This window comes from Pristis pectinata, chromosome 7 (genome assembly GCF_009764475.1).
Source record: "Pristis pectinata isolate sPriPec2 chromosome 7, sPriPec2.1.pri, whole genome shotgun sequence".
In the NCBI taxonomy this organism is placed as follows: Eukaryota; Metazoa; Chordata; class Chondrichthyes; order Rhinopristiformes; family Pristidae; genus Pristis; species Pristis pectinata.
In genome coordinates, this window is record NC_067411.1 from 65210411 (window position 1) to 65223515 (window position 13105).

Sequence of the window (13105 nt, forward strand, 5' to 3'; positions counted from 1 at the left end):
GGAAGTGGTTCCACAAACCTGCGACATTAATCAGACAGGGCCCGGGCGAAGCGAGGCGCCTGGTGCCGGAGCGCAGGGCCCGGGCGAAGCGAGGCGCCTGGTGCCGGAGCGCGCGTTAACCGCGGACGGGCGGGCAGTGCGCCCGCCGCCAGGGAAACAGCCGGAGCCCGCGCGAAGCCCAAGCGCGAGGTGGAGCCGCCGCCCACCCCGCGCCCGGGCGGCTCGAGCGGACCCCCGGCGGCCCGGCGCTCGTTCCCTCTCCCACCCCCCCCTCCCGGGGCCCCCGCTGGTTCGAAGGCAGAGCCGAGTCGCCAAAGGTAAGAACTCTCCCAGCTTCACAAACGCTATGTTGCCTCTCTCTCTCTCTTCCACCCCATAAAGTGCATAAAGATTCAAACTGCAACAGTTTTAGCTTAAACACACACTTCAAAAAAAAACAACCAGCTAAAAAAAATTAAACTGTGGCTAACATGGAAATCTTACCCTTCAATCTCGCATTCATTCATTCACTGACTCACTCCAGGGCATCGGAATTTGTGAAAACAGTTGGGGGCGCTTTTACTTATATATTTATTATTTTTTTATATATTGTAACCTTTTTTGAGGAGTTTTTTAATTGAGTGGCAAAGGGTTGTTCTCATTGGTGAAGTGACAGCCATCAACTTCCCTTTTCCTGCAATCCTCTTCCTTCTTTTATTTCGTTATGTTCTCTAGCTCACCACCAACGAGCTTGGCAGGAAATCCCGCCTCTACGCTGCAAGTTCATTGGGTACTGTACTTACAACACCCATAATTTCAGCAAGCAACACAAACCAAGCATTTGTGTAGAAAATAAGTTTTGTATTAAATAAAAACCATGCAAAAAGATCCATGTTCTATCCCCTCCCTTGTAGCTGCATTTTCCTCTTGCACCCACCTTCTTCATATTTATTTTTATTTCTACCTTTGAAAGAATAACGAATTAAATAGATTTACTAGTATGTCACATGGTGGTTATGTACACTACAGTTATTCCTGGTTTAGGTATTAAGAGATGTTTGCAAACATGGAAGGAAACTGGCCTCTTTTCTGATCAGTGGAGAAACATTGAGAAGGAACCTTTTCCATTAAATCAAAATATGAATTAAAGCTACTCCAGTTTCAGTCTGGGGTGTCAACCTTCCAGAATTGGTCTGGATTCAGCAGTAATTGTAAATTAATCTCCAGGACACTGATAAATTATTCTAGAGAACATTCATAGAAGCATCAAAAACATTCTTTAGATTTCTTTTTTGTAATACTTTCATTTATCAGCTATAAAAATAATGCAGAAGTACTGCCTGCCAGCAAAAAAGCATCCTAGTGATGGAGAAGAGTATCAGATATTGCATAGATGGAATTGGTAGAAATCAGCCATAACTTAATGAAATGATGGAGCAGGTTCAAGGGGCTGAATGGCCTAAACCTTTCACAACAATCTTCCTAGACAAAAGTGTTCATGAATATCCCATTCACTTCAAAACTGGGTGGGAAGTTATCAGGTTACAGTGATAGATCTATCAGTCAATGACAGGAGTAAAGGGTACAAGGTCATGAAATTGAAATAGACTGCAGGAATTCACTCAACCAGAGTTGACAATCCTGGAATGGGTTAGCATTCTAAATTTCACAATATCTTGCATGGTTAGAATGATATTTATGCAGAACTTTAAGTTAATAATATATAGGAAAAATCTATGATATTGCAAGGGTGGTGGAAGCAAATTCAATACTAGCTTTTAAAGGAGAATTGAATCTTTAGTAAGAAGAGAAACAACATGGATGTGGAACAAATAGACAGCACTTTTAGAGAACTGTCATGGGCTGAATAGCTCCCTACTGAATGAACAGGATATATATGTGGTTTGTATAAAGAACTGACTTGATGAAATGCTCTGGTATGAAGCATTTAACAACGATTTGCAGTTAATACAGCTGAAAATTTCATCACATATTCATCTTGCCACCAAATGCCCTGCCATGTCGGTCATTTTTGTGTCTTTGATATTATAAAATCATAAACATAAGTGTTTCTAGCAATGAAAAAGAGAGCACAGGCTTTTAACTTTTTTTAATCCTTATTTTCTCACAGCAGTGTCTATTAGATTATTCGTTAATTCCTAGGCAATCCTGAAAGATTGGCAACTTCAGTTGAAATACATATTTTGATCGTATGCTTTTGTGTTAAGTTTTTAATAAAGAACATTTCACCAGTGCTATGAGCATATTGCACTGGTCTTTTATGAGTTTCCTTATGCCAAACTCTTTGATGGTCATAAGACTAGGCCATCTCATATAGCACATTGCGACATACTAGTGTTCCTGTATGCCAGGCCACTATTTGGTGGTTTAGCTGGAGTGGGTAATCAGCTTTGAATAACCTTTCACTACATCATTAACAATTTTAAAAGAAAGCAGAATATTAAACAACATTCATCACTGTAGGATAAGTTATCTAATAAGCTTTTTAATGAGATTTTGTTTTTTAAATAAACAAGATGAGGGCTTGAGCAGGCTGTGTAACAGGAGAGTTTATTTACAGTAAATGAAGGAAAAGAATGCAGAAGTTTAAATTCTGATCTTTATAATTGTATGAATGGATACAGGAGAATTGGTGAAGGAGCAAGAAAAAATTCACAAAACTGATATATACATTCTAGAAGAGGAGGCTGACCTGATTCACTTGGGGCGGGCGGGATTGACATGATCAAAGTCTTTAAGCTAATGAAAGGCTTTGATAATGCAGATGGGGAAAATGTAGAGGTCAAAAGCTAGAGTTTATTAATATAAGATGGCCTTCAATGAGCTTATAAAAAAATTCAGGTGAAACCTACTTACCCCAATGCAGAATTCACTACTATGTGGAGAAACTAAGACCAATGCCACAGATATATTTAAGGGAAAATGAGGTAAGCACAGACAGAGGAAAGAATAATTGGATATGATGATGTTGAATGCAATAGAGTAGGAAAAAGTTCGAATGGACCACAAAGGCCAGTAGAGACCATCTGGGCTAAATGGTCCAATTCTGTACTGTATACTCATTTTAACTTGATATAAAATGTAAGAAAAATTAAGCAGATAATGTGGAATCTGTAGAGAAGCCTTTCATTATAAAACTGAAATATAAATTTCCAATTTCCTATCCATAAATCCTGTCTGGACTGCTGAATCTCAAAATATATTCCATTTTAACTTCATTTCCAGTAAAGCGAGACTGCTAATATCAACTTTTCTTAGTTAACCTATTAACATAAAATTTCTTTTGATTATCTTTCTGCCTGCAATTTATTGCTTATTTAAATTCATAAATTTATTAAAATGTACAACATACTGTATGTTACCATTTGTTATCCTATCAAGTGTACCATGTGTATATATTGTTGATATGTCAAACTTTAAACAAAAAATTGTCTTTCAAAAAGTTATTTGCAGTTACCGTTAAAATGATTCAGAATTTATGTGCTGCTTCAGTGGTCCCTTTTGAATAAATTACAGAAAATGTTCAAGATCTTTGAAAGCTATTTGTAGTTTTCTGCCAGTATCATAATCCCAACTATTACTGTTGGAAATGACAGACAGGCTTCAACCCATTTGTCAGGTTGTTACCTTCACAAGAAAAATGAGCTTTTTTTTTACTGGGTGGTTATTATCAACATCAACCAATTCAATCAGATAGAAGTAGACACTGGAGGGTGTCAAACCCAGATTGTTTGAAGAACAGAACTTGAGCCTGGGGAATAGGATTGTTGACTTGTAGAATAAATCAGGTCATTTAAAAGGCAGGACTTAAAGCTATCGGAAGTAGATTGAACAGAGCCAATTGGGAGATTACTTTCTCCAGTTTTACCAACAGATAAACTGATGGTTATAGATGGGTTGACAATTAGTGCTCAAAGAAGTTATCTGTCATAAAATGTATTTTCTTTAAATTACCTTACTAAGTCTTACTGCAACTGTATAGGGTCTTGGTAAGATCACACCTGGAGTATTGACTATAGTTTTGGTTTCCTTGGCTAAGAAATCTTGAAACATAGAAGATAGGAGCAGAAGCAAATTTTAGGCCTTTGGGCCTGCTCCACCATTCAACATGATCATGGTTGATCATCCACAGTATCCTGTTCTTTTATTCCTTTAGCATTAAGGAATATATTTACCTTATTCTTGAATATGTTTAATGGCTTGGTCTCCACTGCTCTCTGTTGTAGAGAATTCCACAGGTTCAACACTCTAGTGAAGAAATTTCCCCTGATTGTGGTTCTAAATGGCATATCTTATCTGCTGAGGCTGTGACCCCTGGTTTGGGACATCCCAGACAGTGCAACCATCCTCCCTGCATCTAATCTATCTAGTCCTTTTACAATTTTATAGGTGACAATGAGAAACCCTCTCATTCTTCTAAACTCAAGTGAGTATCAACTAATCACTCCAATCTCTCCTTATTTGTCAGTCCTGCCATTCCTGGAATCAGTCTCGTAAATTGCTGTTGGCCCTTCCTCAGATAAGGTGACCAAAACTGCACACTAAACTACAAATAGGATCTCATCAAGGTGCTGTTCAACTGTTAAAAGTTATCCTTGTTCCTGTATTTAAAATCTCTTGCAATGAAGACCAATATACTATTTGCCTTCCTAAATGCTTGCTGTATTAGAGTGCTTGCTTTCAGTGACTGGTGTATGATGATGTCCAGGTCTCTTTACACTTCCTCCCTTCCCATTCTATCATCATTCAGATAATAATCTGCCATTCTATTTTTAGAACCACCATAGATAACCTCAGATTTATACAAGTTATACTGCATCTGCCATGTACTTACCAATGTTTGAGTCACTTTGGAGCCTCTTTGCATCCTCCTCGCTGCTCACATTCTCCCCCAGTCTCGTGTTGTCTGCAAACTTGAAATGTTATGGTAAATGACAATAAAAAAAACTGACAATGCAGGAAATCTGAATAAAAATAGAAAATGCTGGAGATACTCAGCTGGTCAGGCAGCATTTCTGAAAAGAGAAAGAGAGTCAATGTTTTAGGTCGTTGGTTCTGACAAAGGGTCTCAGACCTGAAACGTTGACTATTTCTCTTTTCAGAAATGTGGCTTGACCTGAGTATTCCAGCATTTTTATTTTTATTGGAAATGTTGCATTTAGTTTTCTCATCCACATCATTGATGTATATGGTGAATAGGTGGGGGTAAGAACTGATCCCTGCAGTACCCTTCTAGTCACTGCATGTTGCCCAGAAAAGGAATTGTTAAGAATGCAGTTTCCATAGAGGGAATGCAGCAAAGATTGACTAGTCTGGTTCAAGGGATGGTGGGTTTGCTGAAAGAGGAGACGTTGAGTAGACTAGGCCTCCATTCTCTTGAGTTTAGTAAAATGAGATGAGATCTCATTGAAACTTATAAGATTCCTACTGGTTAAATAGGAATCTGGAACCAGGAATCATAGTCTTTGAATAAGGGGTAAGTTGTTTAGGACCAAAATGAGGAAAAATTTCTTCATTCAGCAGATATCGAATCAATAGAATTCTCTAACCTGGAGGACTGTGAAGGTCAATCCTCGAGTTTATTAAAAACAGATTTCTGGATGTTAATGGGAATCAAGGATTATGGAGGTAAGATGGTGCTAAGGTAGAATTCAGTCATCATGTTGATGAATAGAGGAGGGTACATGCAGGGCCAGATGGTCTACTGTCCCTACTTCTTATGTTCTCATGTTATGTTAAACCACCAAGGTTTATCATGTAGATTTTTGATTTGCTTGTGAGTGGATTATTGCAAGCAACTGCATTTCATAACTTTCAAAGCTATTTTCTGTTATGTTTATGCATTGTGATTATTTCCTTCGTTATGGTGCAAAAAATAGAGATAGTCCAAGTCATGCATTTCATATCAAGCAACATCTGCCAGGAGTGTAAAGTATGAAATGATTCAATAACAACATAATAAATTGAAAAATTCAGACTGACAACTTACCATACCTGTTCTTGCAAGCCACATTTTTGTGTACATTTGTCCAATGTATACAGCAGGTAATTAAATTTATTTCTAGTCCATTTGATTACTGTTCATAGAATTAAACTGCTGTTGGTAAAATTGTTCATGGATATCCTTGTGGTATTCCTCCATCCAATATTTTGGATGAGTAGATGTTTATTGTAAATAGATTAATAATTATCTTTAAAAAATGAATAGAGAGAAGCACACAATATGTAAAGTATCTGACCACTGTTACCACCAGCACTAATTTCTAACCTTATAAGTTAAGATTTTAAAATTAAATGCTTGCAAGTTCCAGTGTTGATGAACAGACAAGCATTTTGTATTTATTCATACCTTCAATATAATAAAATATTCCAATGTACTTTACAGGAAAGTCATGAGACATAATTGACACTGAGCCACACAAGGAACTATGAAGACAGACAAGATTTAAGTCTTAAAGGAGGATAGTGAAGTAGAGAGGGAATCTAATGTTCACAAGGTAAGAATTGAAGGAATGGTTGGTTTGCCATATGAGGAGAGATTGGGTAGGACCATATTCTTTAGAGTTTAGAAGGATGAGAGAAAATCCTTGTTAAACTTACAAAGTTCATAAAGAGCTTGATAAGGTACATGAAGTGAGGATGCTTTCCCTGAACAAGGAGCCTAGGACCAGGGAGCACAGTTTGAGAATAAGGTGTAGGTTTTTTTAAGCCTGAGAGGGGAGAAATTTCTTAACTCAGAGGGTGGTGAACCTTTGGAATTCCTTACCCTTTAACAGCTGTGGAAGCTCAGTCATTATGTTCAATTAAAACAGAGATCAAGAGATTCATGGGCATTAAGGGAATCAACAGATATGTAGTGCAGTAAAATGGCACTGAAATGAAAGATTGGCCAAGGTCTTGATGAATGGTGGAGTAGGTCTCTTGCTACTCCTATTTCTTATGAATGCAGAGCTCTGAAAGGGTTGGAAAGGATTATAAAGCTAGAGATTGAAATGCAGGGTTCAAAATTTTAAATTTGAAGTGGGAACTAATGTATGTCAGTAAGCACAGCAGTGATAAGTACAAGTCAGGATGGGTGGCAGAATTTGCAAGCCAGGAGAGCATTGGAACAGTGGAGTACAAGAAGCACGGATGAGGATTTCATCATCACCTGGTCTGAGGCACGATGGAGATCCATGATGTGAAAGTAAGTTGCCTTATTGCTGGAGGAGGTTTGAGGAAAGAAATTCAGCTTAGGTCAAATCTGATCAAGTTTTTAGTATAGCTCTTACTCAAAACTTGGTCTTGCTGATCGTGGCACCAAAGTCTAATTTATATGAGACTGTTTGAAGAAGGTAGTCTCCCTTCATTTTGCCCAGTAGTCAGTTCAAGCCTTTGCATCCAATTTACATTTTTGGTATAGCATCATTGTGAGGCAATTTGTTAATATACTCTGACATTTCTGTTTCAATGATGTTGATTCTCCATTATCTTTCCTATAACTAATTAAAAATTAAATTTCATTATGTAGGGTAGCTAAGTCAGCTTCCCCTCAGTTTGGATTATTTTCCTGTCTGCACCTCACTTCCATTAGTTAAGAACAGGCATGATCTTTTAAATGTAATGTAATGTAAATTTTAACTGCTGGTTAAGATAATTTAAGACCGGAACTGAAACATTTAACATTATATAAGTTAACATGATATATCTGAGGTTAGATTCCTAATGAAAGTAAATCGAGCCTGTAAAGCTGAATTACATGTGGTGACATTTATTTTGTATTTAAAATGATTAAAAATTTGCTTCTTGCCTTTTAAGATTGTGTGACATTAGGTTTTGTAATATTGGAAAATACCTGAAATAAAGTGCTAAATAACATTTACAGGAGGGAGCCAAGAGAAGGTGGTAGTGGTGTAGCATTGATGTATTCCTTACACCCGACCATAAAATAAGTATCATGTCCTTTGCACTGACAATCCCTTCAATAATTTCTAAGTTCCCAAGTTCCATCAATGCTTCTGTACAATTTAGTTATCTAATCCTTCTACAGAAGTGATTGAATGACAGATACATCTGCAGCTTAAGTTATGCTTGAAAAGGCACTGCACCTTTAGTCTAACTTCTTCAGGCTCTTTTTTGAGCTGCAAGTCTCCTGGGTCTCTGCCAACCTATTGTGATGCTTTTTACATGGATTTATTTGTTTCCTGGGTGCATGTTATTACTAGGAATAGTATCATTGCAATACTGACATGGTTTTCTATCTGATATTTGTAATAATGCGAAAAGAGTGGGTCATAATGGAGCCAGATATAGCATTGACAGCAGTGGACAATATACATCAGGAATGGTGATCATAATTGGATGTCCCTTCATGTATGTACGTCTTGTTTTATTGTGCTTATGAGCATCTTGATTTTCTTTCCAATGTGAGTTTCAAGGGGGCAGTGTTCATTTTGTTTTATGGTCAAACTTCCTATCACATTTGTTCAGATTCTCTTCCTGATTCCGGCTAACCCAAGATTGGTTTAATCATATGAACTTAGTCTGTTTTCTTCTTAGGTTTGCCATTTAGTTGTGGCAGATGGCTCTGCCTCCTGGTCCAAGATATTGGAGCTGCCTGCCTTATTGTGCCAATGTAGAACAAACATCTTCACATGTTAATTTCTTGTTATATCTAGCACCTTAATGTTAGGCCAAACTATAGATTTAGGTATGGAAAACATGCAATATAATTAAAATTAATAGAAAACGTTTGGACAAGGCACATCAATGTTGCTTAATAGAAGTTGGTTTGGCTGATAGTACAATATGCGCTAACAGTGATCTTGTAGAAGTTACTGAAGGGAAATTAGATGACGTTCATGGATGCTGACCCACAGTTCAACATTCTCATTTTATTCATCCACTCCCACCTTTATTGCACCATAGTGCTTTATAACTGAGCTATATAGTATAATAGAAGTGTAGCATTGATGTATGCCAATGTATTCAAAGTCTTTCCCAAAAATGTGAGCAAGCAGTTGATGAAGTGGCTAACTCAATCTTTATACTTTAGGACATATTGAGCATTATTTAAATGCACAACTGAATAATAAATGTTTGATAACCTTGAGATTTTTTAATATTCATACCAATTTTTGCCATTCCACTACTGATGGAAACTCCCTCAACATGATCAGGGTCTATATGTGAGGAGGTTACTGGGCAGCAGTGACGTTCATGAAGCTTGAAATGTGGCTAATCAGTCTGAATTCACCACATGAAAGATCCTGACAAGATTATGGCCATTATAGCCTAGGTCTGAATGTACTATGGAAGCTATGTAGCTATGTCTGTGCCTTGGACCAGAGTTATGGGGCTTCTGTACACTAATCTCTGGTTTTTCACAGTGCTTTGCAATTTTATTTTAAAGTCAAGGAGAACTGAATAAATATAGACGATGGGCTCTTCTATACTTGCCGACAAACTTTGGAAGCTTCTGGAATGTGCTTAAATGTCTCTGCAAAATGCTGATTGTAAAATATGAAACTTTGTGTTAAAGGAAGCTTTAAGTCATTTGAAGTTTTGGGTTTAACATCTGAGTGAGACCATGAGCTATGTCATTGGTTTCTCCAATTGCTCCTTGTCACCTTGCAGGGAGCAATGACCACCTGGTGGGGATTCTCCAGTTGCTTCTTGCTCCCTGCACTAGGTAGTTCCTCCTTCATGTTTGCAACTCAATGGGCTCCCTTTCCTCCAGAATGGATATACCTGTGATGACCTTTGCCAAGGGTGTTGGTAGTGATGCACTGTTGTACCAGTTGGTGGCAGGAGGATAGACAGTGACTATTGTGGGTTCTCCACATTGGCACCAGGAAGATAAAAAAAATATATGTTTTATAATACTGGGAATATATTCCATATTGAAACCATTTTGACATTCCTGGGCTGCAAGCAGGGAAGTAGAGTAGTACAACAGCTGGTGCTGGAGCCTCATAGCTCCAGTGATGTGGGTTCAATCCTGACCTCTGATGCAGAGTTTGCACTTTCTCCCTGTGACTCTGTGGGTTTCCCATGGTGCTCTGGTTTCCTCCTACATTCCAAAGACATGCTGATTGGTAGGTTAATTGATTACAGTAAAAAAAAAGAATTATTCTTAATGTAGAAGGATGGTAGGCTAATAAGGATGGAATTGATGTGCATGTGAAAAAGAGTGGGTTACAGGGAAGTAGGGGAATGGGATTGAGGGGGTTGCTCTGAGAGCTAGTACAGACTCAATGAGGTGAATGTCCTCCACCTATGTTGTAAAATATTATGATATAGAATGGTACTCTCATGGAGCACGCTGACTATGACCTTTCTTTTATTAATGTTAATTAATAGAAACAAAAAAAAAACTGCAGTATTACTGCAGTGTTGCAGTGTTTGTATGTGAGGGAACCAGTGAATGAGCTGGTTGGGAAGAAGCTTAAAAAGTGAAAACTGGAGTAAGCACAGGTCTTTCCTCTCTCATTTTTCCTGTTCCTCCTAATTACATAGAACATAGAACACTACAGCACAATACAGGCCCTTTGGCCCACAATGTTGTGCCGACATTTTATCCTGCTCTAAGATCTATCTAACCCTTCCCTCCCGCATAGCACTCTATTTTTCTATCATTCATGTGTCTATCTAAGAGTCTCTTAAATGTCCCTAATGTATCTGCCCCCACAACCTCTGCAGGCAGTGTGTTCCACGCACCCACCGCTCTCTGTGTAAAAAAAACTTTACCCCTGACATCCCCTTTATACCTTTCTCCAATCACCTTAAAATTATGTCCCCTCATGTTAGCCATTGTCGTCCTGGGAAAAAGTCTATGACTGTCCACTCGATCTATGCCTCTTATCATCTTGTACACCTCTATCAAGTCCCCTCTCATCCTCCTTCTCTCCAAAGAGAAAAGCCCTAGCTCACTCAACCTATAAGACATGCTCTCCAATCCAGGCAACATCCTGGTAAATCTCCTCTGCACCTTCTCTAAAGCTTCCACATCCTTTCTATAATGAGGCGACCAGAACTGAACACAATACACCAAGTGTGGTCTGACCAGAGTTCTACAGAGCTGCAACATCACCTCACGGCTCTTGAACTCAATACCCCGACAAATGAAGGCCAACACTCCATACGCCTTCTTAACAACCCTATCGACCTGAGTGGCAACCTTGAGGGATCTATGGACATAGACCCCAAGATCCCTCTGTTCCTCCATACTGCTAAGAGTCCTACCATTAACCTTGTATTCTGCCTTCGAATTCGATCTCCCGAAGTGTATCACTTCACACTTATCTGGGTTGAACTCCATCTGCCACTTCTCAGCCCATCTCTGCATTCTATCAATATCCTGTTGTAATCTACAACAACCTTCTACACTATCTACAACACCACCAACCTTTGTATAATCAGCAAACTTACTAACCCACCTTTCCACATCCTCATCCAAGTCATTTATAAAAATCACAAAGAGCAGGGATCCCGGAACAGATCCCTGCAGAACACCACTGGTCACCGACCTCCAGGCAGAATATGCTCTATCTACCACCACCCTCTGTCTTCTATGAGTGAGCCAATTCTGAATCCACACCGCCAAGTGTCCCTAGATCCCATGCCTCCCGACTTTCTGAATAAGCCTTCCATGAGGAACCTTATCAAACGCCTTACTAAAGTCCATGTACACCACATCCACTGCCCTATCAATGTGCTTTGTCACATCTTCAAAGAATTCAGTCAGGCTGCCCCTCACAAAGCCATGCTGACTGTCCCTAATCAGCCTATGCTTCTCTAAATGCCCATAAATCCTATCTCTAAGAATCTTCTCCAGTAATTTGCCCACCATTGAAGTAAGACTCACTGGTCTGTAATTCCCAGGGTTATCCCTACTCCCTTTCTTAAACAAAGGAAAAACATTTGCCACCCTCCAATCACTACTCCAGTGGCCAGTGAGGACACAAAGATCGTTGCCAAAGGCGCAGCAATCTCTTCCCTAGCTTCCCGTAATAACCTTGGAAATATCCTGTCCAGCCCTGGTGACTTATCTATCCTAATGTTTTTCAAAAGTTCCAGCACATCCTCTTTCCTCACATCGACATGCCCTAGCATATCAGTCTGTCATACACCATCGTCACAAAAGTCAAGGTCTCTCTCTTTGGTGAATACTGAAGCAAAGTATTCATTAAGGACCTCCCCTACCTCTTCTGACTCCAGGCACATGTTTCCTCTTTTATCCCTGATCGGTTCTACCCTCACTCTAGTCATCCTCTTATTCTTCACATATGTGTAGAACACCTTGGGGTTTTCCTTGATCCTACTTGCCAAGGACTTCTCATGCCCCCTTTTAGCTCTCCTAAGTCCAGTTTTAAGCTCCCTCCTGGCTACCTTGTAACTCTCCAGAGTCCTGATCCATGCTTTCTAAACCTCAGGTAAGCTTCTTTCTCCCTCTCGACAAGAAATCCTACATCTCGTGTCAACCACGGTTCCTTCACTCTACCATCTTTATCCTGCCTCAATGGGACAAACCTATCCAGAGCCCCATGAAAGTGTTCCTTAAACAACCTTCACATTTCCGCTGTGCACTTCCCCAAGAACATCTGTTCCTAATTTATGCTCCCAAGTTCCTGCCTAATAGCATCATAATCCCCGCTCCCCCAGTTAAATACTTTCCCATATCGTCTGCTCCTATCTCTCTCCAAGGCTATGGCAAAGCTCAAGGAGTTATGGTCACTGTCTCCATAAATGCTCTCCCACCAAGAGCATTTCAGTGAGAGCATTCCCATTAATTCTTTGGATCAGCATCAATTTTTGTCAGGTTATGCTCTTGTGAAGAAACTTGGAATGATTTTGAATGTCCACGGTACTATATGAATATAAGTTGTTGTTGCCAGTAATATCAAAGATATGGGCCAGGAGAGCCCATTGTAATTTAACATTACATAATATTTTGAAGAGACTTGAGCAAGATTTTAATAACAAATAAAAACATAAACAAAAAAATAAAGGTGTGAAAGGTGTGGTACTGTTTGAAATAGAAAAGTTACCTGCTTCATACAGGATCCACCCTAAACTGCAGATGGAAGCTGGTAGAATCTTTGGCCTCCATCTTCCTATCCTACTT

General features: G+C 39.2%; 1 protein-coding gene and 1 long non-coding RNA gene across 4 annotated transcripts in view; one reads left to right on the forward strand and one right to left on the reverse strand.

Annotated features, from left to right (window-relative positions):
• smarca2 (SWI/SNF related, matrix associated, actin dependent regulator of chromatin, subfamily a, member 2) overlaps positions 1 to 712 on the reverse strand; it is a 111593-nt gene extending 110881 nt beyond the window's left edge. Inside the window, exon 1 of one of the 3 annotated variants that reach the window (XM_052019371.1) lies at positions 484 to 712. The gene's annotated coding sequence lies outside the window, so the exon portion shown is untranslated. Of the gene's footprint in view, positions 1 to 18; positions 243 to 483 lie in introns of those variants that run through there. The other 2 variants (XM_052019372.1, XM_052019370.1) reach the window with 2 other exon arrangements.
• A 5671-nt stretch (positions 713 to 6383) lies between these two features.
• Positions 6384 to 13105, forward strand: part of LOC127572962 (uncharacterized) — a 77810-nt gene continuing 71088 nt past the window's right edge. Inside the window, exon 1 of the long non-coding RNA XR_007956717.1 lies at positions 6384 to 6497. This is a non-coding gene — a long non-coding RNA (uncharacterized LOC127572962). The remainder of the gene's footprint in view (positions 6498 to 13105) is intronic.